The sequence below is a fragment of the Nomascus leucogenys genome, chromosome 21 (assembly GCF_006542625.1).
Source record: "Nomascus leucogenys isolate Asia chromosome 21, Asia_NLE_v1, whole genome shotgun sequence".
Lineage (NCBI taxonomy): Eukaryota > Metazoa > Chordata > Mammalia > Primates > Hylobatidae > Nomascus > Nomascus leucogenys.
Genome location: NC_044401.1, coordinates 79,741,860 through 79,764,883, shown reverse-complemented (window position 1 = coordinate 79,764,883; position 23,024 = coordinate 79,741,860). Strand labels below are relative to the sequence as shown.

At 38.6% G+C, this 23,024-nt stretch overlaps 1 protein-coding gene across 7 annotated transcripts in view; it reads right to left on the bottom strand.

The window, feature by feature from the left end:
• FHIT (fragile histidine triad diadenosine triphosphatase) overlaps positions 1–23,024 on the bottom strand; it is a 1,530,527-nt gene that overhangs the window by 1,062,125 nt on the left and 445,378 nt on the right. For all 7 annotated transcript variants that reach the window (XM_030801707.1, XM_030801706.1, XM_030801712.1 and 4 more), the window contains one exon: positions 22,505–22,597. The gene's annotated coding sequence lies outside the window, so the exon portion shown is untranslated. The remainder of the gene's footprint in view (positions 1–22,504; positions 22,598–23,024) is intronic.

The window sequence follows — 23,024 nt, the reverse complement described above, 5'->3', positions numbered from 1 at the left end:
AAACACACTTCTCTCAACAAGTCTTTGGTACCCTTTTCAGCCCCAAATAATAGGTCTTGATTTCTACATTTATTATCTGAATCATTCACTTTAGTATCATTTTATGGTGCCTAATGCTTTCTAAATCTAAGCTCCTTCCATAGTGTATGTAGTAGAGACCATGTGCAATTAATCCAGCCAGCAGCATGGAGTGAAACCCCAAAACATATTGATATCATTGGCAGCCTTAGCCTGTGTTCCCCATCTGACTCTTACATCCCACTCGGGAAAGCAGACCCTAAACAAAGGCTTGCAACTGAGTAGTTTATTTTGGGAAAAGAACCCTAGACAATTGAATTGAGGAACTAGGGAGAGTGAAACAGGGGAAAAGGGTATCTTAAATCAGATTCCCTAGAAGTATATCCTGAAATGGGTATGCTTGTACAAGAAATTCATTGAAATCGTGCCCTCAGGAGAAAGCTATGGGGAAATGAGGGAGTAGGATGGGCCAGGGAAGGAGCCAAGGAAAGATATGGCTTCAGCTAGAGTCCAGCCATGGCCCGATCCCAGAGTATGGACAAGAGTATGGGGTATGAACAGCACCACAGAGTTATTCCCCTTGACAGCTTCAGTTAGTCCCTGGCTGTGGACTGCCCTTGACCAGGCATAGGGGATCCTCTAAGGTATTTCTGGGGAAGTTTGTTTCCCTCAATAGAGGGTTAATTCTCCTGAGATGAGTTCAGCTGTGAGACCTTAGTATTCAACACTCTAAGCAGCTGGGACATGGGTGTGTTGACCCACTAATGGTGGTCTTGGTAGGGGACCAACAGTATCCTCTGTTGGGAAACAGAGGAAATACAATATAAGTATACATTCTCAAGTCAATAACAACTACAGGCACCTAGGGCTCAACCTGCTGGAATCGTCCGAGAAAACTTACGTGCTTCAGATGTATATGTATAATGTGCTTCAGGCATGTCTAAACAAGGCATGGAAGAGATTATTTATCCACCAACTCCCAGTCCCCACCAGCTGGGGTTATTCCATGGGTTAATAACTCTCTTATACTTCCAGGTTGCCAGTCTCACTCCCAAGGTGGTAGAAAATAGGGATGAACAAAGGACTATAAATCATGCTGCTATAAAGACACATGCACACGTATGTTTATTGCGGCACTATTCACAATAGCAAAGAGTTGGAACCAACCCAAATGTCCAACAACGATAGACTGGATTAAGAAAATGTGGCACATATACACCATGGAATACTATGCAGCCATAAAAAATGATGAGTTCGTGTCCTTTGTAGGGACATGGATGAAACTGGAAAACATCATTCTCAGTAAACTATCGCAAGGACAAAAAACCAAACACCGCATGTTCTCTCTCATAGGTGAGAATTGAACAATGAGAACTCATGGACACAGGAAGGGGAACATCACACTCCGGGGACTGTTGTGGAGTGGGAGGAGGGGGGAGGGACAGCATTAGGAGATACACCTAATGCTAAATGACGAGTTAATGGGTGCAGGAAATCAACATGGCACATGGATACATATGTAACAAACCTGCACATTGTGCACATGTACCCTAAAACCCTAAAGTATAATAATAAAAAAAAAAAAATTTACAAGATGAAAAAAAAAAAAAAAAAAAAAGAAAATAGGGATGAAAATCGGGATGCCCAATGCCCCTTAGGCAAGAGGCTTCAGGTCACACTTGCCCTAACCTGGTTTCCACAGCAACAGCCCTAATACAGAAAGTGAGACAAGAGGATGTGAGACGGGTCACAGGAAGTGTCCAATCCACTAACTGCTTGCCCTAGATCTTTGGAGAATTAAATAATCTGTCCTACTGCTATGCATGACAGAAGCCCTCCAGTTGGGGCTAGCTGGCCTTCTCATTGGCTCCTGGCCTTCTCACTGGCTCATCTTAGGTGTCTTGGGCTGTCTGCCTGATACACATTTTCAGTTAGGCAGGTCATGTGACCTTACAGACCAAGTTTATGCAAAAGAGAAATGAAAATTAGCTTATTAATCTTAGGACAGTATTGGGCTCTCTGTGTTTTTCTCAGAGTCCCTGACACTGATGGTATTATCTCATTCTTTGGGGATGATTATGTGTGGAAAGTTTCATTTAAAAATTCCAGTGCTGTCTCTCATGAGAGCCTGATACGGTAGGCTCTATATACATACTGGCGATGATCGTAATATGTGTATAGCACAAAATAGTCCCTGAACAACATTTTTAATGGCAAACAGTCATTCCTTCCCCCAACAAATTAATAAAAATGATAAATTCCTACATTGAAACAAATCGGCAAAACAGTACATTTCCTTCAATTCACATAATCTTTAAGAAGTATCATTCGTAAGGGGTTAGAAACACATAATATCCAACCTTCCTGTTTAACAGAGCCCAGCAAGGACTCATGCACAGTTCATTACTGTCATTATGAGAGAATTTCTGCCAACAAGTTACAGTCAGGTTACTATCATTCAATCATGTTGCTAATAGGAATAATTTCATGGTAATTGGCATATTCTAGACAAGAGAAGAACTCAAATGGCTGTGGAATCATTAATGATTTATGCTTTCATGGTAAAAATGACAATATATTAGTTTACCAGATGCGGGATCAAGCCATGGGCCATTAACAGGAGGGTGTTCTCAGAACGTTTTCAGAACAAATACCAGCTACTTTATTTTCAGCTTGCAGACATAATCACATGCATCCCCTATCAGATCCACCACTGTACTGTCAGGTACATCATAAATTAAAGGCTCCGTGGGCTCATTATTGGCTCTTATTCATAAAAGCAACACGTTGTCCTGGCTAGACTCAAAATATTAAATGGGCATTTAAAGAAACTGCAAAATGTGTTGTTTTGCAAAAATGAAATCCTCATTAAAACTATTTACAGTACTCAAGTTTTCAAAATGTCCTTCATCCTCAATTTTGCCTCAATATTTGTTATTATTATTTTTTTTAATAAAAGCAAAGAAAAAAGAAACAAATTCCTGCCCTGTCAGGAAAGCTTTTAGGCCATGTCTCTTAGGAACTGGGTGTCATTTATTAGTAAACTAACATGCTGCCTTCAGAAGAACAGAGGTGCCAGCATCAAATAAACAGGCTTAAAAATAAAAACTCTAGGAAATTTAATGTACACTACATTAGTAATCAGGACAACTCTTATTTCCCGGCAATCTACGGCATAGATACGTTGGTATGAGATAAAGCTTCCATCTTTCCTGAATCTTCAGAACAAATGTAAAGCTGATTAAAATTCCTCTTCTGTCTTGCCTACGTACAAGGCTGCTCTCCCAATACCAAGAAATCCTATTTGGAGACAATGGGATGTTTGCCAAACCAAACCAAAATAAATAACTAAATAACTAAATAGGAGAGTTTCTGTTTTCAACAATAGGAGAGTTTCTGTTGATAACATCACCCTTCCCAATTCTGGTGATCAGATTATCCACCTAGAAAGTGTAAGAAAACAAGTCTTCCGATTAGCACTTACTGGGCAAAGGGCTGAGTTTCAAGAATCACAACTGTAATCGGTGGGGTTGCTCTTTGTTAATCGGAAAAAGCACCATGTTAAAGTGACCAGGGCCTGGTGTGTGCACCGCATGATCTGTGAGCACGAGTTGTGTGTGCAACATGATTCCTCGTGATTACCGCCTATACGGACAGTCACTGTGCATTAGCGCATTGGTAGCCAGCCGCCGCCAAAAACAGGATGGCATTCTTCCATCGTGATTAGAGGTTTTGTGAGCATTTTGGGATGGGGGACACTTTCTCAGTAAAGACTCTTCCGCCCCATTCACGTTCATTCAGCTCTTTCTAGGGGAAATTAAAAGCTGCAGTGATAATCCCTTAAGGACAACTTGGAAGAGTATAAAAGGTGCAGTGTATAAGCAATTGGATGAGAAAGGCTTTTATGTGGAAAGTTACTGAATGGGTGGCCGAGGGTGGTGTGAATAGGGAGAAAGAGGGGCAGCTTTTCTTTTCTAAGGTGGGGAGCAGCGGGGATATCATGGCACTTCAATTCCCTTTAATCATCCCAATTCCTACGCTGTCCCTGCCCCTGGTGTCACCTTGTTTTGCAGTGCCAGCTAGCTCCTCCCTGCCATTTTCCCCTCAAAGAGGGAGAGGGGAGCAATGCGATTTTTGGTAAGGACCCAGTTTCTCGCTGAATGCCAACTCAGCCAGCTGGCACCGAACAGGCCAAGCCTTCTTCAGAAGGGGTTAGCAAAATCCAAATTAGCATGGTCCATTTTAAAAACTTGCTTTTATTTAAAGACTAATTCATGACAAACAGTGGCTCCCGCACTGAGGTCTGGCGCCCCAGGGGCTGGCACCCAACCAAACACATGCAACTAATTGCCACCCTCGGATGACACGCAACTAACAAGCTCCATTTTGAGGCAGTAGATTCACTAAGAATGTAACCCCGGAAGGCAGCGGAGGCAGAAAAGCTCCTTTCATAACCCTGTCCTAGGCTAACCATGGCAGCAGAGCGCCTGAAAAACACTTTTGTTTCATTGCACCAACAATTTAGCTCCACGGAGGGCTACAAACACGGCTAACTTGCTGAAAAGTGATCCAGGGCACTGCGATCCCCCTCATGGTTATAGGAGGCAGGGGCTCTGCTTTTCTCTTTGCTCAAGGAAATACACAAAATTGCCTACTATCTTGAAACTCTGCATCTTGCACCATTTGCAAATCTATCAACCCCCCAGTACCTCCCCTTATACTTTAGTTCAGATGCTCTCAGGCTTCCTTTGTACAAGCAAGGGCTCTGGAGCCAGGATGCCTAGGTTCAAATCCCAGCTCCACCATTCATTAGTAATTGGCAAGTATTTTAACCCATCTATGCCTCAGTTTCTTCATCTACAAAGCGGAGAGAATATCAGCACCTACATTACTACGAGTAGGAATGAGTCAATGTAATAATGTAAATAGGACAATGCCTGACATATCATCATTCTGTTATGAAAGAAGCTCTTTGAGTCTGAGATAGCTCGGCCTTATGAAGAAAAAATTTCCCTTTGCATACGCTGCATTTTAGTCAAAGTTCTTGCTTCCCTGTAAACTTCATTGAAATTCAACCTCTAAGCCTTTGTTCACCATTCTTTCTCCTCTCAGCTGTCCTTCCTCCATTGCACAGCCCTGTATGACTAAATCTCATCATCCTCCAAAACCGTTCTTCAATGCCGCCTCCTCCGAGGAGACTTCTCTGCCATCCCAGCTGCCGTGAATCCCTGCACTCTTGGCATGGCCATGGCAATTTCTGCAAACAAATGACTGTGTTTTACTTGCCTGTTATATTTCCTTTTCTAGACTGACAGATCCTTTTGAGCATAATCCATGAGTAACTAGCACATAGTAGATACTCAATATTTGGTAAAGAAGTAGATGGTCAGATGAAAGAATTGCTCTGCATAAATGAGTAGGTTTATACTATGGTTATGCTGGGCATTACTCAATAGGCAGGATGGGGGAATCGTTTCTTAAGGACATTCATAGTTGCTTTGGTCCAAATTAAGAGTTCTATTTAACTTGTCATCGACTGAGTCTCATAAATAAAATCTATCAGAGAAATTTGTCAATTACCACCTTAGGCAGCTTGGGTTGCCATAACAAAACATCACGGATTGTGTGGCTTAAACAACAGAAATTTATTTCTCACAGTTCTAGAGGCTGAAAATCCAAGATCATGTGTCAGCAGATTCTGTTTCTCCTGAGGCCTCTCTCCTTGGCTTGCGTATGGCTGCCTTTTCGTTCACCATGTCACGTGGTCTTTCCTCTGTGTGCTTGCTTCCCTAGTATCTCCTCTTCTTCTTATAAGGGCACCAGTTGCATTGGATTAGGCCCCGCCCTTATGACCTCATTTAACATTAATTACCTTTATTTTTATTTTTACTTTATTTTATTTATTTATTTTTGAGATGAAGTCTCGCTCTGTCACCCAGGCTGGAGTGCAGTGGCGGAATCTTGGCTCGCTGCAAGCTCCGCTTCCTGGGTTCGTGCCATTCTCCTGCCTCAGCCTCCTGAGGAGCTGGGACTACAGGCGCCCGCCACCACGCCCGGCTAATTTTGTTTTTGTATTTTTGGTAGAGATGGGGTTTCACCGTGTTAGCCAGGATGGTATCGATCTCCTCACCTTGTGATCTGCCCGCTTCGGCCTCCCAAAGTGCTGGGATTACAGGCGTGAGCCACCGTGCCCGGCCTACCTTTAAAGAGGTAATTAAGGTTACCTTTAAAAGTTGTCTCCAAATACAGTCACATTAGGGATTAAGGCTTCAGCGTATCAATTCAGGGGAATACAATTCAGGCCATCACAATGACATATACATATAGAAGCATGAATATTCTATATATTACTTAAGTGCATGGGAGGAACTTAACCATAGGAAGTCCACAAGCCTTTGCTCCTTAAGTCCTGGCATCCAGATCTTCATTATGTTAGCAAAAGTTCAGACAATGGAAGCAAATGTGGCACTCAAATACACAACTATTTTATCTAGATGAAAAATTAAGCTGTCTTTGGAATTTGTGAGATTCAGTTGTGGGGCTCAGCTACTTCTCTCTTAAAGGCAGGAGAACATCAGCACCCCAGGCAGCAGCCACAACCCTGTCTCCTGTTAAAGCCATTGCCTCTGCCAAGAACAAAGGCAAATTCCCAACTAAACTCCTGTGCACTTTCTAGGAGGAGGCTCACTTTGGTCCTTCTAGGATCAATTTATCTGAATCTCTTCTTTTTGAAGGTGGACCTGCAGGTTTATATAGCCCTGAAACTCTGGACCAGCTTCTCATGCCAGCACTCCATCCTTAGTCACTTCATAATTGAAATTGCTGTTATCAGCATACACTATTTGTACTGATTTGACTTTCTCAAATTGTTTTAAATCACTAATTTCCTATTAGGCAGATTCCTCGCATCAATACTGTAAGCTAATGGCTCCCATGGTATTTGTTCACATCTTTCTCTTAAGATACTTAACACTTTTTACCTGGTAGGAGGATGATTTATAGTCATATGTGCCTTTTTTGCCAGACTTTTTAACTACTTAAGGTTAGAATTGCATCAAACCCATTGTTTTATTCCAACCAGTGCTTAACATGATACGGCACATGTAGCAGAGTCACAGTAAAAGTTTGGTATAGTTCACAGAGACTTTGCCAGGAGTGCATAGAAGGATTAAGCATCAGAAGCAATGCAATCGCAAAGGTATCTCGTACCAACATCTTAGAAAATTAAGATCAAACATCATCCTTCATTTTTAATTTAAAGCTTCTAGTCAGTTGACCTAGAAACATCCCACACCTCCACCATGACTTACCAATTTGTCTGAAATAATAAAGAGGAAAATGAGAGGCTATTAGCTCCACTTCCATTCTCCAGTCAATCATTGTTCTAAATTATTAATCAGTTGAAGTACTGCCAAGAAATTTTCAGGCCTCTCTCCAAAAGCATAAAGTAGTCATTTTCAAGTGAACAATTAACTATTTTATTCATCTAGAAGTTGTAGAATTTATAGGCAAGCTGATTTCCGTGGCTTTTTCCCCCCTTTTGGATGCTGGTGGAGGTAAGAGAGGTCCACATGAACTACAAATGGTTTCCTTTCCATCACTCACTTATTAATAACTAGAATCCTGTTTAAAAGGAATGTACTAAAATATTTCTAGGCTGAAGGAGGAGGATTTCTTGAGCCCAGGAGTTTGAGACTAGCCTGGGCAACATAGGGACACCCTGTCTCTACAAAAAAAAAAAAAAAAAAAAAGAAGAAAAAAGAAAAAAAAAGAAATTAAATTAGCTGGGTCTGGTGGCATGTGCGTGTGGCCTTAACTACTTATGAAGCTGAGGTGGGAGGACACCTGAGCCCGGGAGGTAGAGGCTACAGTGAGCCATGATTGTGCCACTGCACCCTAGCCTGGGCAGCAAAGAGATACTCCATCTCAAAAATAAAATAAAATAAAATAAAATATTTCCTGACCAGTTCAGCATTTATAATGTTGTTCCTAATAGCATGCCACTCCTGACTGATCATTGCTGGCCAAAGCAAAGTGATCAATTGTCACCACCCTGTTTGTCCCCAGGATTAACTTGGTAAAGAAGTACAGCCATGGTTTCCGCTTTCGTGGAGCTTACATTCTAGAGGAGACAGTCAAAAAGAAAGGTAAATAGACAAATGAAACAACTACAGCAAATTTTATCAAAAATAAAATAAAATAAAATAAGGAAAAAAGAGGCTAAGACAAAGAAAGGGGAGGTGTACCTTAAATAAGATGTTGATAAAGACCTCACTAGCAGGAATCATCCTCCATGGATCAGGAGAATCTTGAAACTGGGGACCTCATAGGCAGTCCAATCCAAAGTGTGAATAGGCCATGAAGATTTTTAAAACTATATATTCAGCTCTGGTCATCTATTGACCTCAGAGACACTAGATTTCCAGTGGCACCCACTTATTTTGTTCTCGTTACGTTGTTTCACTACTATGACTGCAATTGCTGAGGGGTAATTTTCTGAGCCGGAGGTGTAGTATGCAATTTGCCTTGTCACCCTCATCTGACGCTCATTAATAGTCCCAACTTTTATGTAAGTGATGTGCCTTCAAAGGTAGTGTGATATGTGGCTAAAAATATTGATTTTTTTCTTTTATACTTTTGTTTTTTTTTTTTAAAAGGAAGAAAAGTGAGCACTAATTTTTTTTATTTCAACTGTATCTTTTGAAGGTTCCTTATGCATATATTTTGATAACCTTGTCTATGAGAATGAAGCCTAGGACAATTAAATATCCTTTAATTTTGAGATGTGTAGTCTGGAAATACCTACATGGCCGTCCTCGGCTTTAGGTTCATTTTCTTTGAGAGGCTCAACCCCATATTATATCAGATATATTTACAGGTCAAAAGGCAAAATTGAAACAAATTAAAGATCTTAGTTGGCTTTTATTTGTGATTCTAGAATCAGACAGAACCTCACTGTATGAAAAAGAATGAGTGCTCCAATGAGCTGAGCAGAGGAGGTTTCCTTTACAGCTGGAAAAAGGATGAAGAAAGCAGAAACAGAATCAAAAGCAAATTGGTTGTTTCCAAGTTACTTTCCTTGTAAAGGTTAAAGCAGAGGGACATCCTTATCATATTGGCTACAACTGGTCTAGTTGAGGATTTGGCTACTAGTTCTCCCCCCCGATTTCTTAGAAGGTCAGATGAAAAACTTGGTTTTGGCTTGGTGGCCAGAACTTCAGCATGAGTAATTCTATTTTGGTTTGGTCTGTTGAGCTTGGTTCAGTAGTTCAGTCCAAACCAATGGACTTCTATAAATTTTATTCAACATACACGAAACGGTTTTCGTATGTGAGATCTGTGAAAAATATTTTTAAACTTTTACATTTAAAATTATTTGCTTATGTATAATTTGGTTAATTTAATTTTTTAAATTGCCTAAAATTTCCCAGTAATCATCATGCAGTTTCAGGAATTCTTAAGAACTGAGAAAAGCTAACTCATAAAATGTCTCTAAGAGTAGACATTTTAATAACTATTAAATTTAGTAATTAATCACAATAGCATAAAATTTCATTTACTGACATATCATTAAATATGACATTGTTCAGACTGTGCAATTTCTGCATACACTGAAATCAAAGTAATTTTTCTCTATTAGTTCTGAATATTTTCATAGGCCCTTGAAAAATACATTGGCGCTAGTCATTAGGCCCTGGTACGTAAACATTAAAGAGGCAACAGAATATGTGTGTATTCCCAGGTCTAAATGGCACTAGATAGTGGGGGTCTTTTCCCCCGAAATAAAGTTGATGCTATTATAACCATGCATGACTCCAGTTAGACCCAAATGAATGTACCAAAATCACTACCGTTTAAAAAGCATAATAAACCTTGCCCTCAATTTACCGTGATCTGCAAACTCTCCTCTGAAGTTTCACTGAACCCCACTTGTAAATATTTTAGCAAATTCTCAAACCTTAGTACATAAGAATTGCCCAGAGCTCTTACTAAAAACAGATTCCTGGGCCCTGACCCCAAAGAATCTTATTTAATAGATCTAAGTGGAGCCCAGAAATCATAGTTTTTAACCTTCTGAAACCTTAAAGGCTGTATAAGCCTTTAGAAAACATTAGTGGATGGGAGCAGGCTTGATGATAACAGCTGGTAAGATTAGTCTTGACTGGAGCTACTGGACAACTCAAGTCCATTTAGGCTGGTCTCTCTCAACCCTGGCTCATAGTAGAATCCCCTGGGGCTTTTAAAGCACTTTACCCCCAAGGATTCTGATTTCTTCTGTATGGGCATTGGTATTTTTTAAAGCTACCATATAAACACATTGAGAAACCCTACTAGCCTAAGGGCATTTCTGTCAGAAAGGATTAACCCACACACTGAGGTGATATAAGGCCTAACCCTCCTACAAAATGTAAATGCTGAAGCAGAGATTTCGCAAGACTAAAATCCATCTGGAGCTCTTGATTCCCAGTTTGTTTCAGCCTCAACACACCCAAGTTGGCCTTACAGTTATGGCACAAGAAAATGAGCCCTTCCCTTTAGTTTTCATCAGCTGGCAGAATGATTTAGTAGCTCTATTATAAAAGGAACTCCATTATAATTACAGTGTTTGAATTATAAACAAAACAAGAAAAATACAGAAGGAATAGTCCTTTAATCAAAACTGTAAAACAGAACAATTTCTGGCTGCAGTTAAAAGCAAACTGAAATATTAAGAGTAAGCTCTCCAGCCCTTTGATTCTTGCCTCTTTCCCATAAGAGCGACACTACACATTTTTTCAATTAAGCAGTTTGACAACCTGAAGAAACCCACAGTGCATGATTTAATGAGCATATACTGTGTGCATGGTAATCGGCAAGCTGACAGTTTGCTCATTTCAAACTGACAAGAGAGCACTACAGATTAGTAGAAAGGTTTCTTGGGTCTCTTTTCATTAAATAAGCTTTACAGTTGAGGACATTCCAACTGTATTGGCAAAGCTGTCACTAATGGTCCCCAGGCAACCTTAACTCTCTGTCACTCTCCAAGTCCTCAAGTCTCGAGGAAGAAATTGCTTCTTAAAAAACAAAGCACAAAAACAAAATATAGATATTTAAAGTTCTCTGGGTGTTGTCAGGGGCGATGTGGAGCTTTCTGAGCCATGAATCCACTGGTGATTTCACAGTACATGAATTCTAACCCAGTATGTGCTGGTTCTTCATGCAGACCACTTTATAAACTGGAATTGTTTTTAGAAATAATGCCCAAACTGTTAAATTATTCAATAGTTTAGAAACGATTCAGTGTACTGGAAAAAACATAGGCCTTGGTGACAGAGAGATAGGGGTTCAAATTCTGACTAAAATACTTCTCTGTGGCCTTGGTCAAATTACATCATTTCTCAGGGGCTCAGTTTCCTAATTTATGAAACATGGACAATAACATCTGCTTCGTATGAAGAAGATCGTAAAAGTCTTTCGCACAGTTACTGACAACACAGGCATACTTAAATAGAGACTAGTTTACCCACAGAAATTCAGAGTATGGGGTTTTAACAAAGCTAACTATAGTCTGACTGTCCTGAGATTTCTACCATGAGCCTTTATTGGAGTTATATAAGAAGAAAAACAGTAAGCTAACATTCACTCACAAATATGATTTTATTTAATCCCATTAAGATTCTGAATTTTGGGTGTTATTACACCTGTTTTTATAAAATCTCAGAAATAAGAAGGGATCTTACAGGTCATATGAGGAATTTCTGACATTTTAACTTTTCTGATTACAAGAATATGAAACTTCTGTTTCCCTCTTTGCTCTGCTTGTCAGAAAACTCAAGAGTGAATTCTCATGCTCAATGTATATTTGCAACTTTATTAGCAGTAGCAGTTAGCAGATTTGTTTCCTGATTTTCTATATATATGTTAGTTACCTTATTTAAAATAGTTTATAAGCTACCCTGAAGGAAGTTGAGATTTCTTAGCTAACTAGTAAGATCTACAACAAGGATCCATGGCACCCGACTCCAGGCTAGGACACCTCACATATATCATGGAAATGACATAGAAAACCCCAGAAGCAAGTGCAGTGAAGCCATAGCTTATTGCTTGGGTCCTATGCCATGAAGATGATCAAACATATTAGCTTTCTAGTTACGAGGAAAAAATATGGAAGCTTCAGGGTCCTTATTTCTAAAATAGGGATAATATATATTTCTAAGATCATTGTAAAGATTTAGAGAGAATATTTTCAAAATCAGCCAGTGTGGCATTCGATACATAGTAACATTTTAAAAGTCCGAAATGTTGACTCTAAGAAATAATTGTAGTTCTACTAATTACAAATAAAACACAAATGCATAGACCCTTAAACATCATTTAGCAATCATTTATCCCTCCAAACTTCATGCACTGCTGTAAAATTCTTCCCCAGGCTAGATGACGATCCATACTTGCTGTTTTTCTCTCATGTCACAGAGTACACAGCAATCTGGACAAGTTGTCCATAAATTCCAAATTCTTAATATAAACATGTCTATTGGAAATATTGGAAATACAGACTCTTTTTTTTTTTTTTTTTTTTTTTTTTGAGACAGAGTCTGGCTGTGTTGCGCAGTGGAGTCATCTTGGCTCACTGCAACCTCTGCTTCCTGGAGTCCAGTGATTCTTTTGCCTCAGCCTCCCAAGCAGCAGCATGCCTGGCTAATTTTTGTATTTTTAGTAGAGATGGGGTTTCATCGTGTTGCCCAAGCTGGTCTCGAACTCCCGGCCTCAAGAAATCCACCCACCTTGGCCTCCCAAAGTGGGATTACAGGCATGAGCCACTGTGCCCAGCCAGAAGTACAGAACTTTATCAAGAATATACACATGTGACATTTTCAGGTTTAATAATTTATACTTTAGGGCACTCACAAAACTGGGCCAAAATCATGGTCTACCTCTACATGAAATACCAAGTTTCCCTATGTCTCACAGCCATGACTCCACTGGTGATTTCTCAGTACATGAATTCTAACCCATGAATTGACTATATCCAGAATGTAGCCAGACATACCATAAAAATGTTCATTTATCTTCAAGGGAGTCCACAAAATAGCACTGTAGTTCCTCATATGCATACCCTAACAAAAATGAGTCAGTGGTGTTTCCCCAGAGAAAAACGATGCTGTGCAGTGGAAGCAGCTTTGGAAACAGATTCAGATTTGAGGGCTGGCTCTGCTGTCCATTAGTTGTATGACATTGGACAACATAGTATGAACCTCTTAGAGCCACAGATTCTTCCACTGGCAAATGGAGGAAACACTTTGAACTTATATAACTATTGTAAGCAGGGGTTATGTTATGATTTAAATGCCCCCTCCAAAAATTATGTTAAAATTTAACTGCCATTGTGATGGTATTGAGAAGAGGGACCATCAAGAGGTGGGACCATTAAGAGATGATTAGGTCTTGAGAGCTCTACCTTCATAAATGGATTAACATCATTATGAAGAAAGTAGGTTTGTTATCATGAGTGAGTTATTATAAAAATGAGTTTGGCCCTCTCATTTGCTCATTTTCATTTTCTCTTGCCCTTCTGCCTGCCTCCATGGGATGACAAGCACAAGGGCCCTCACCAGATGCCAGCACCATGCTGTTGTACTTCCCAACTTCCAGAACCATGAACCAAATCAATTTATTTTCTTTTAATAAATTGCCCAATCTCAGGTATTCTGTTATAGCAGAAATAAATGGACTAAGACAAATTATATTTAAAATGTTTAACAATTAGTATGGTAAAGGCACCAACCAGCATAGGCTTAATGCCTGTTCTGGTGCCTACTAAATAAATATGAACTCTGAAGAATTATGAAGGCATCCAACTTGATCCTAGATCATGGGAGGTGCTTAAACATATACGATGCATTAAATAAAGCAAACATGTGTTGTAAAACATTATAATAAAAAACTTGGCAGCAGTTATACTGAGATCTCTATACTCTCCAATTACATTTTTTCACCTGTGTTGAGTTTTTATTCCATGATTTTATTAAATGATTGTTAGCTTAAAGTGATGAGCCACTTGTGTCTTTTGACTCATGATTGAGATAGTCCTCAAAAAATTCTAGATTCGAAAAGACATAAAGTGATCTCACTTGGAATTTTACCAAGTCTATATTCACGTATAATCCTTATGTCTTCTTAATATAATGACACCTTTATTATGACACACTCTTCTTCTTTATCTCCAATAATATTTTTTGTCATAAAGTTTAGGTTGTCTGATATTAATATAGCCACTCTAGACTTCCTAAGCTCTTTCCATGGTGTATCCGTTTCCATCAATTTATTTTAAACCTATCTGTGTTTTTATATTTAAAGGCTATCTCTTAAGAGAATATAGCTGTTCTTGCTTTTTTATACATTCTAATCATCTCTGCATTTTTTGGATGTTTATTTTTGTTTGTTTGGTTTCTTTGCCCACAAAAGTTATTCATTTTGTCAATCATTTGAAAGTAGCTTGCATTCATAAAGCCCTTGGGCTTAGGTCTTTTTAAAAAAATTCATTAATCTGTTTTTATTTGTTTATTTCTTCAACTTTCATTTTAGATTCAGGGGATATATTTGCAGGTTTGTTACATGGGTATATTGTATCATGCTGAGGTTTGGGATACGAATGGTAGCATTACCCAGGTACTGAGCATAGTACCCACCATTTGGTTTTTCAACCTTTTTTCCCCTCCCTTCTTCCCTGCTCTAGTAGTCCCCAGTGTCTATTGTTACCATCTTCATGTCCACAAGTACCCAAAGTTTAGTTCCTAGTTATAAGTGAGAAAATGTGGCATTTAGTTTTCTGTTCCTGCATTAATTTGCTAGGATAATGGTGTCTGGCTGCATCCATGTTGCTGCAAAGGACATGATTCGATTCTTTTTATTACTGCATAATATCCCATGATATACATGTACCAAATTTTCTTTATCTGATCTACCATTGATGGGCACCTAGGTTGAGTCCATATCTTTGCTATTGTGAATAGTGCTGTGACAATGAACATGCAAGTACATGTGTCTTTGGTAGAATGATTTGTTTTCTTTTGGATCTATACACAGTAATGGAATTGCTGGATCAAATGGTAGTTCTTTGGGAAATCTCCAAACTGCTTTCCACAGTGGCTGAACTAATTTACATTCCCATCAACAGTGTATAAGCATTCCTGTTTCTCAGCAGCCTCACCAACATGTGTTTTTTTGTTTGTTTGTTTGCTTAGTTTCGTTTTGTTTTTGTTGTTTTTTTTTTTTTTTTTTACTTTAGCCATTCTGACTGGTGTGAGACGGTATCTCATGGTGGTTTTGATTTGTATTTCTCTAATGATTAGTGACAATGAGCATTTTTTCATGTTTGTTGGCCACTTGTATGTCTGTCTCCCTTTGAGAAGTTTCTGTTCATGTCTTTTGCCCATTTTTTAATTGGATTGGTTTTTGCTTGTTCTATCATTTAAGTTCCTTACAGATTCCGGATATTAGACCTTTAGTGGTTGTGTAATTTGTGAATATTTTCTATCATCCTGTAGGTTGTTTACTCTGTTGACAGTTTCTTTTGCTGTGCAGAAGCTCTTTGGTTTGATTAGTCCCACTTGTCAATTTTTGGTTTTGTTGCAATTGCTTTTGAGGACTTAGTCATAAATTCTTTCCCAAGGCTGATGTCCAGAATGGTGTTTCCTAGGTTTTCCTCTAGGATTCTCATACTTTGAGTTCTTACATTTAAATCTTTACTCCATACAGAGTTAGCTTTGTATATGGTGAAATGTAGGGGTCCAGTTTCATTCTTCCGTATGTGGCTAGCCAGCTATCCCAGCACCATTTATTAAATAAGGAATCCTTTCTCCATTGCTTTTGTTAACTTTGTTGAAGATCAGATGGTTGTTAAGTGTGCAGCTTTATTTCTGGGTGCTCTAGTCTGTTCCATTGGTTTCTGTGTCTGTTTTGTACCAATACTATACTGGTTTGGTTACTGTAGCCTTGTAGTATAGCTTGGAGTTGGAAAATGTGTGCCTCCAGCTTTGTTCTTTTTGTTTAAGTTTGCTTTGGCTATTCAGGCTCTTTTTTGATTCCACATGTACTTTATAATAGTTTTTTCCAGTTCTGTGAAATATGGTAGGGTAGTTTTATAGGAATAGTATAAAACCTGTAGATTATTTTGGGCAGTAGGGCCACATTATGAAATTGATTCTTCCAATCCATGAGCATGGAATGTTTTTCCATTTGTTTGTGTCATCTATGATTTCTTTTAGCAGTGTTTTGTGGTTCCCCTTGTAGATATATTTCATCTCCTTGGTTAGACGTATTCCTAAGTATTTTATATACTTCTATTTTTTTCCAGCTATTGTAAATGGGATTTCCTTCTTGATTTGGCTCTCAGCTTGAACATTATTGGTGTACAGAAATGCTGCTGATTTCTGTACATTGATTTTGTGTCCCAAAACTTTACTGAAGTTGTTTCTGAGTTCTAGGAGGCTTTTGGTGGAGTCTTTGAGTTTTTTAGGAATAGAATCATATTGTCTACAAAGAGAGATAGTTTGATTTCTTCTTTTCCTATTTAGACGCATTTTATTTCTTTCTCTTGCCTGATTGCTCTGGCTAGCACTTCCAGTACTATGTTGAATAGGAGTAGTAAGAGTGGGCATCTTTGTCTTGTTCCAGGTCGCAAGGGTAATGCTTTCAGTTTTTGCCCATTCAGTATGATACTGGCTGTGTTTTTATCATAGATGGCTCTTATTATTTGGAGGTATGCTCTTCAGTGTCTAGTTTCTTGAAGTTTTTTTTATCATGAAGGGATGTTGGATTATAGCAAAAGCGTTTTCTACGTCTATTGAGATGATTCTAAGGCTTTTAAAAAATCCTATTTATGTGGTGAATCACATTTTTATTTGCATATGTTGAACCAAATTTGCATCCCAGAATGAAGCCTACTTGATCATGGTAAATTAACTTTTTGATGTGCTGTTGAATTTGGTTTGCTAGTATTTTGTTGAGGATTTTTGCCTCTATGTTCACCAGGGATACTGGCCTGTTGATTTCTTTTTTTTCATTGTGTCTTTGTCAGGTTTGTTATCAGGGTGACGCATAGAATGGGTTTGGGAGGAGTTGCTCCTCTTCAATCTTTTGGAATCGTTCAGTAGAATTGTACCGGCTCTTCTTTGTACATCAGGTAGAATTTTGCTATGACACCTCTACATTTTAATTAGTGAGTAGTCCATTGACATTTAATCTGATTACTGATATGGTTGCATTTAGAGCTGCGAGTTTATTATTCATTTTCTGTTTGCTCCTCTACTTCTTGTTTTTCTTTTTCTTCCATCTGCAATCTTTGGACCATTTTTTTTTAAATTTGGGATTCTATTTTATCTTTGGATTTTCAGTGGTTTTTCTAGGAACTAAAACATATATTCTTGATCTTACACAGTCTACTTAGATTTAATTTTACACTGTCTCATATAAAATTGGAAAACCTTGCAACTGTATAAATCCACCTCCATTCTTTTTGCTATAAAGTCACATGGACTACATCTGTACATATTACATTATAAACACCACAAGACAATGTTATAATTTTTGCTTTAAGAGGTCCTGTGTAGTTAAAGATCTTATCATGAAAAAATAGTCTTTTATATTTACAATTTCCAATATATTTTCATTCCTTCTTGAAGACTTAAGATTCCATCTGGTGTTATCTCACTTTAGCCTGAACAATCTTTCCTTTAGCATTTCTGTGGTGCAGGTCTGCTGATAATAAATGCTCTTAGTTTCCATTTATCTGAAAATGTCCTTAATTTGCCTTTACTCACAAAGGATATTTTCGCTACACATAGAATTCTGGATTAACAGTTTTTTGCTTTTTTTTTTCCCCCTCGTTTATACTTTAAAAATATCATTTCACTTTTTCTGGCCTTTATAAATTCTGATGAGAAGTCAGTGTTCATTTAAAGCATTGTTCCACCAAAGATACTGTGCCATTTTTCTCTGGCTACTATCAAGATTCTCTCTTTATTGTTGGTCCTCACCAGTTGGAATATGAGTACCTATGCACAGTTTTCTTCAAATGTATCCCATTTGGGGTTCACTGCATTTCTTGATCTATGCAGTTATGTATTTCACCAAATTTGAAAATTTGTGCCCGTTATTTCTTCAAATTTTTTTTCTGTTTCATTCTCTTTCTCTTCTCCTTCTGAGACTCCAATTACATGTGAGCTAGACATTTTAATTTCTGTCACACAGGTCTCTGAGTCTCTATTTATTTTTTCTATTCAGTTATTTTAAGTCTTTTTTTCTGTCTGTTCTTCCAAAAGAAAATAGATTCCAAAAGATAGATTTCTATGGATCTATCTTTAAGTTCATTAACACTTTCCTTTGTTACCTCCAGTTGCTGTAAGTATACTCAATGAGTTTTTATTTCAAATACTGTATTTTTCAGTTTCAGGATTCCTATTTGTTTTTTTTTTTTGCAGTTTCTGTTTACTACCTTCTTATTCATCATGAGTTTATTTTCCTATTATTTGTGGAGCAAGGTTATAATAGCCACTTTAAAATCTTTGTTAATTACCACATCTGGCTTATCTTGGAATTGGTCTCAGAAAATTGCTTTTTGTCTTCAGAATGAGTCACATTTTATTGGGTTTTCATATGACGTGTAATTTGGGGTTGCATGATATGCAAGTATTCATGTTATTGTATGAAGAGTTTCAATCCTGTTATAGTTTTCTGAAGGGTATTGATTTATTTGTTTTAGCAGGCAATTAGTTATACTCAAATTTAAAAATATCTCTTGGGTAGCAGCTCAAATCTCAGTTCAGTTCTTTTATCTTTGTGATAATTTGTGTCTGCTCCATCAAGAATATACACATGACATATACCTCAGAATTACATGACGTGATCTCACTTGGAATTTTATCAAGTGCATATTAATCTACAATTCTTACATCTTCTTAATATAATGATTTACTATCATGAAGTGTTCATCTATGGTAACTATTTTTGTCTGAAAGTTTAGTTTGTCTCATATTAATAAATTCAAGGGTCAACCAGAAATTTGGGTAGTGTTTATATACAGATTTGGGAGCTTCCCCTCTCTGCCTCTCTTCTTTCCAAGATTCTAAATTCATTTTCCTGTGGCTATGATTGCCCTGAACCCTGTTCTTTGGGTCTTCAAACCAAAAACACTGTGAGTGCCGGGGTCTCAGCTTGTATCCACTTTGGAGCGAGGGGCGGATCACGGTCAGAGATCGAGACACGGTGAACGTCTCTACTAAAAAAAAAAATTAGCGGGTGGGGGGGCCTGTAGTCCAGCTACTCGGAGAGGTGAGGCAGGAGAGGTGACTGGAGGGAGGCAGTGAGCGAGATGGCACGCATCCAGCTGGTGACACAGCGAGACTCGTCAAAAAAAAAAAAAAAAAAAAAAAAAAAAAACTGAGTTTTATTGGAGGCCACCCAAAGTGACATTAATTTTAGCCTGTTCTCACTCTAAAAGTTGTAAAATGGGAAACTCACTCTGGACCGATCTGTGCTTCCAAGTTTTGAATTTCAGCTCCCCTCCAGAATCTGTCTGCTTATTTTTATTCTCTAGTGCTTCCAGATAATTCCTTTTTTCTTTTCTTTTTTTTTTTTTTTTTTGGTCTTTTGGTACTTTATAGTTGATATCTGTGAGAATTTCAGGTCCAGTAGAACTTACTTAGCCATATTGGAAACGGAAACAAGTAAAAACATTTAGGAAACATTCCTTTGCATTCCTAACACCTCTCCTCAAAATACTTAACCTCTGTCCATTCCCTCATTTAGTGACCTTTGAGTTTAGTTTTAATTAGAAATAGAAGCCAGGCTCAGGGCTTCCTTGATCATCTTGCCAAGTGCATGAGAAGACTTGGAATGAAAACACAGCATAAAGTTAAATGATAGAATGATAGAACATCAATCAATTCTAGCTATTAGACTGGTGGCATTTAATCTCAAAGCAATGAGGCTTATACGGAATCATGACTACCAGTGATTATCTACATGGTACTTTGCCACGTTATTTTACCTTATTTCTTTGGTCTCAGATATCTCTAAATCCTGCCTCATTGAAAACTGCAATAGATAATATCCCATGAGAAACAGAATACTGAAAATCCTAAAATGCCAACCCAGAGTTGGTAATTGCACAATTCCTTCTAATCATAATCATTATGGCTTCCACTTCTTGAAAGCTTCTGTATACCAGCCACCTTGCTAACCACTTTACATAAATTGTCAGTTAATCCTTCACAACTATTCTTTGAGCAGTTCCCATAACTAGCTTCATTTTACGGAGGAAGTAACCAGAGTTCTGAGACGTTGAGTTCACTAAGAGCACACAGCAAACAGTAGAACTCTGAGTCAGTCTTTGTAAAGAGACGAAATAGCAAAGGGGTTTTGGAGATACCAGGCACATACTTTTTACTATTAGGAGAGAAAATAGAAGTCTTTCTAGGAGTGAGTAGGGTTTCTAAAACTTAAATAGTCTACAGTTCTTTTTATCAGTAATTATTGATATTAAAATGCCACCCTTCCAGAAACAATATATTTTATATTGACAGCTTTTATGTTTAAAAAGAACCTTCTAGCCAGGTGTGATGGCTCACGCCTGTAATCCCTGCACTTTGGGAGGCTGAGGTGGGTGGATCACTTGAGGTCAGGGGTTCAAGACCAGCCTGGACAACATGGCAAAACCCCATCTCTACTAAAAATACAAAAATTAGGTGGGCCTGGTGGCAGGCGCTTTTAATCCCAGCTACTTGGGAGGCTGAGACACAAAAATTGTTTCAACCCAGGAGGTAGAGGTTGCAGTTAGCTGAGATCGCACCACTGTACTCCAGCCTGGGTGACAGAGAGAGACTCCATCTCAAAAAAGAAAGCCCTCCTTCAGGGCTTAAAATGCTAACCCAAACAATAACAAAAGGATCAAATAATTATATGTAAAGGCTCATATGAAAAGGCACATAACACTAGTGCTCCCTTTCACCTCATTTCATGTACTGCCTTTAAACTTTGTTTTCCAGGTAAACCATCTAAACAGGCAGGTGACCTGCCAGAGAAAAATCTGGCACATTAGGAAGTAAAGATGCCTGCCTCATCCCATGACAAGATGCAGCAATGTCTCACAGTTCTACAACTCTAGGGGAAATCCTGCCCAACTTTGCAATTTTTGCATAAACCATGGGTTTCAAGTGACTGTGGAATGAGAGGGAAAGGGAAGGCGGCACGAAGGATAAGCTGGCTGACATTGTAAAGTGGATACAGGAAACTGGGACTTACTTGGAAGCAGGAAAAGGAGTATAGTATCTTTGTGTTCTGGCACATAGGATGATTCAATATACATCTTTATTATTCATGTTAAATTGTCTGAGACCCGGGAATGAGAGATATTGTTAAAAGAGTAAAGATGAGATGAGGTGACAGAAAAGGAGAGGAGTAAATATGAGTCCTAGGGAGGGGTTACGTGAGCACAGTCCCCTGACGACATGCTAGAGATTACCAGATTAGTGCATTGCTCCTACTTTCTTGCCATTATTATTATTATTATGGTTTTTTTTTGTGGCAGGGTCTCACTCTGTTGCCTAGGCTGGAATGCAATGGCACGATCTTAGCTCACTGCAACCTCCATCTCCCGGGTTCAAGCGATTCTCCTGCCTCAGCCTCCTGAGTAGCTAGGATTACAGATACCTGCCACCACATCTGGCTAATTTTTGTATTTTTGGTAGAGATGGGGTTTCGCCATGTTGGCCAGGCTGGTCTCAAACTCCTGACCTCAAGTGATCCACCCACCTCGGTCTCCCAAAGTGCTGGGATTAGAGGCCCTTTGCTGCTATTTTTAAAAATACATATTCAACATATCCGGTGAAATCATTCAAAGATGCATACAGATAAGTGATTATTTTACTCTAACGTAAAGCCTCTTTGTAAGACCTACCCTTCACTGTCTGTCCCAGCATATGCCCTAGGACTTCCTCTGACCATGAATAGTACCATGCCACTGAAGGAGATGTGTTTCAACAGAGCCTTCTCCAGCTGCTCCTAACTTCATTTCCATTCCACTAGCATTCTCAAAGTCATGCAAAACATAACAACTTGACTTTATAACTGTTTAACCTTACTTTTTACACATAAAAATTATTAAATATGTGTAACTGCTGGGGGGAGGATAATATAATGGCATGTCAGTCAGGTAACAGGTAAGCTACATTTCATGGAAAAGAAGGGGAATGCTTTCTTCAGAAAGTGAAGTCATCATTCTTTTATTTAACTGACATAATATTTATACCCCAATTTTTAAAATGGCAGCTACAAATAGAAGTCGAAAGAGGGTAAATTCTCCAAGGGAATCTAGCCCTGAAATTTTACCATTTTAAGAGTTCTATTTTACATGTACATAGGAACATTACTACTATTATAAGGATACTCATAGCAGGTCAATTATTTTAAGCTATTTGAAAAAAAAATCAAAATTAAGTAAACCTACCTTTCAGAAGACTGCTACCTCTTCGGAGTCCTCAGTGGCAGGATGCACAGAGCTTTTCTAGAGGATCTAAGCAGGCAGGTATTCCTAGGATACCTACACCAAGGACAAGAAATTCAGATGATTATTTCAGCAGTGATTCAGATGGCTCTAGGTACAATTTCATTAGGAACGTTCACCATGAACACTGAGCATTGCCACACGGTTATTGTTGAAAGGGCAGAATGAAGGTACATACGTGATTTTTGCAGGCATTGTCATTAGTCTGTACACGGGAGACTGTGACTCAAGAGGGTATAAGCGGTTCATACATGATCACACAAGAAAAGGGGGAGAACCGTGCCTTAATTATTCATTTCTGATTCCTAGTCCGGGGTTGTTTCAGCCATATCATTTGATCCTCCTCAAGAACTGGAAAGTCCTGGCGCTGGGGCTTTCCATTTTGCAAAAAGATGAGGCTGACCCGTGAGTCTGGTGGGAAGAGTCTTTCTCTGGTTTTCTGGTGGTCTATGCCAAGTCATCT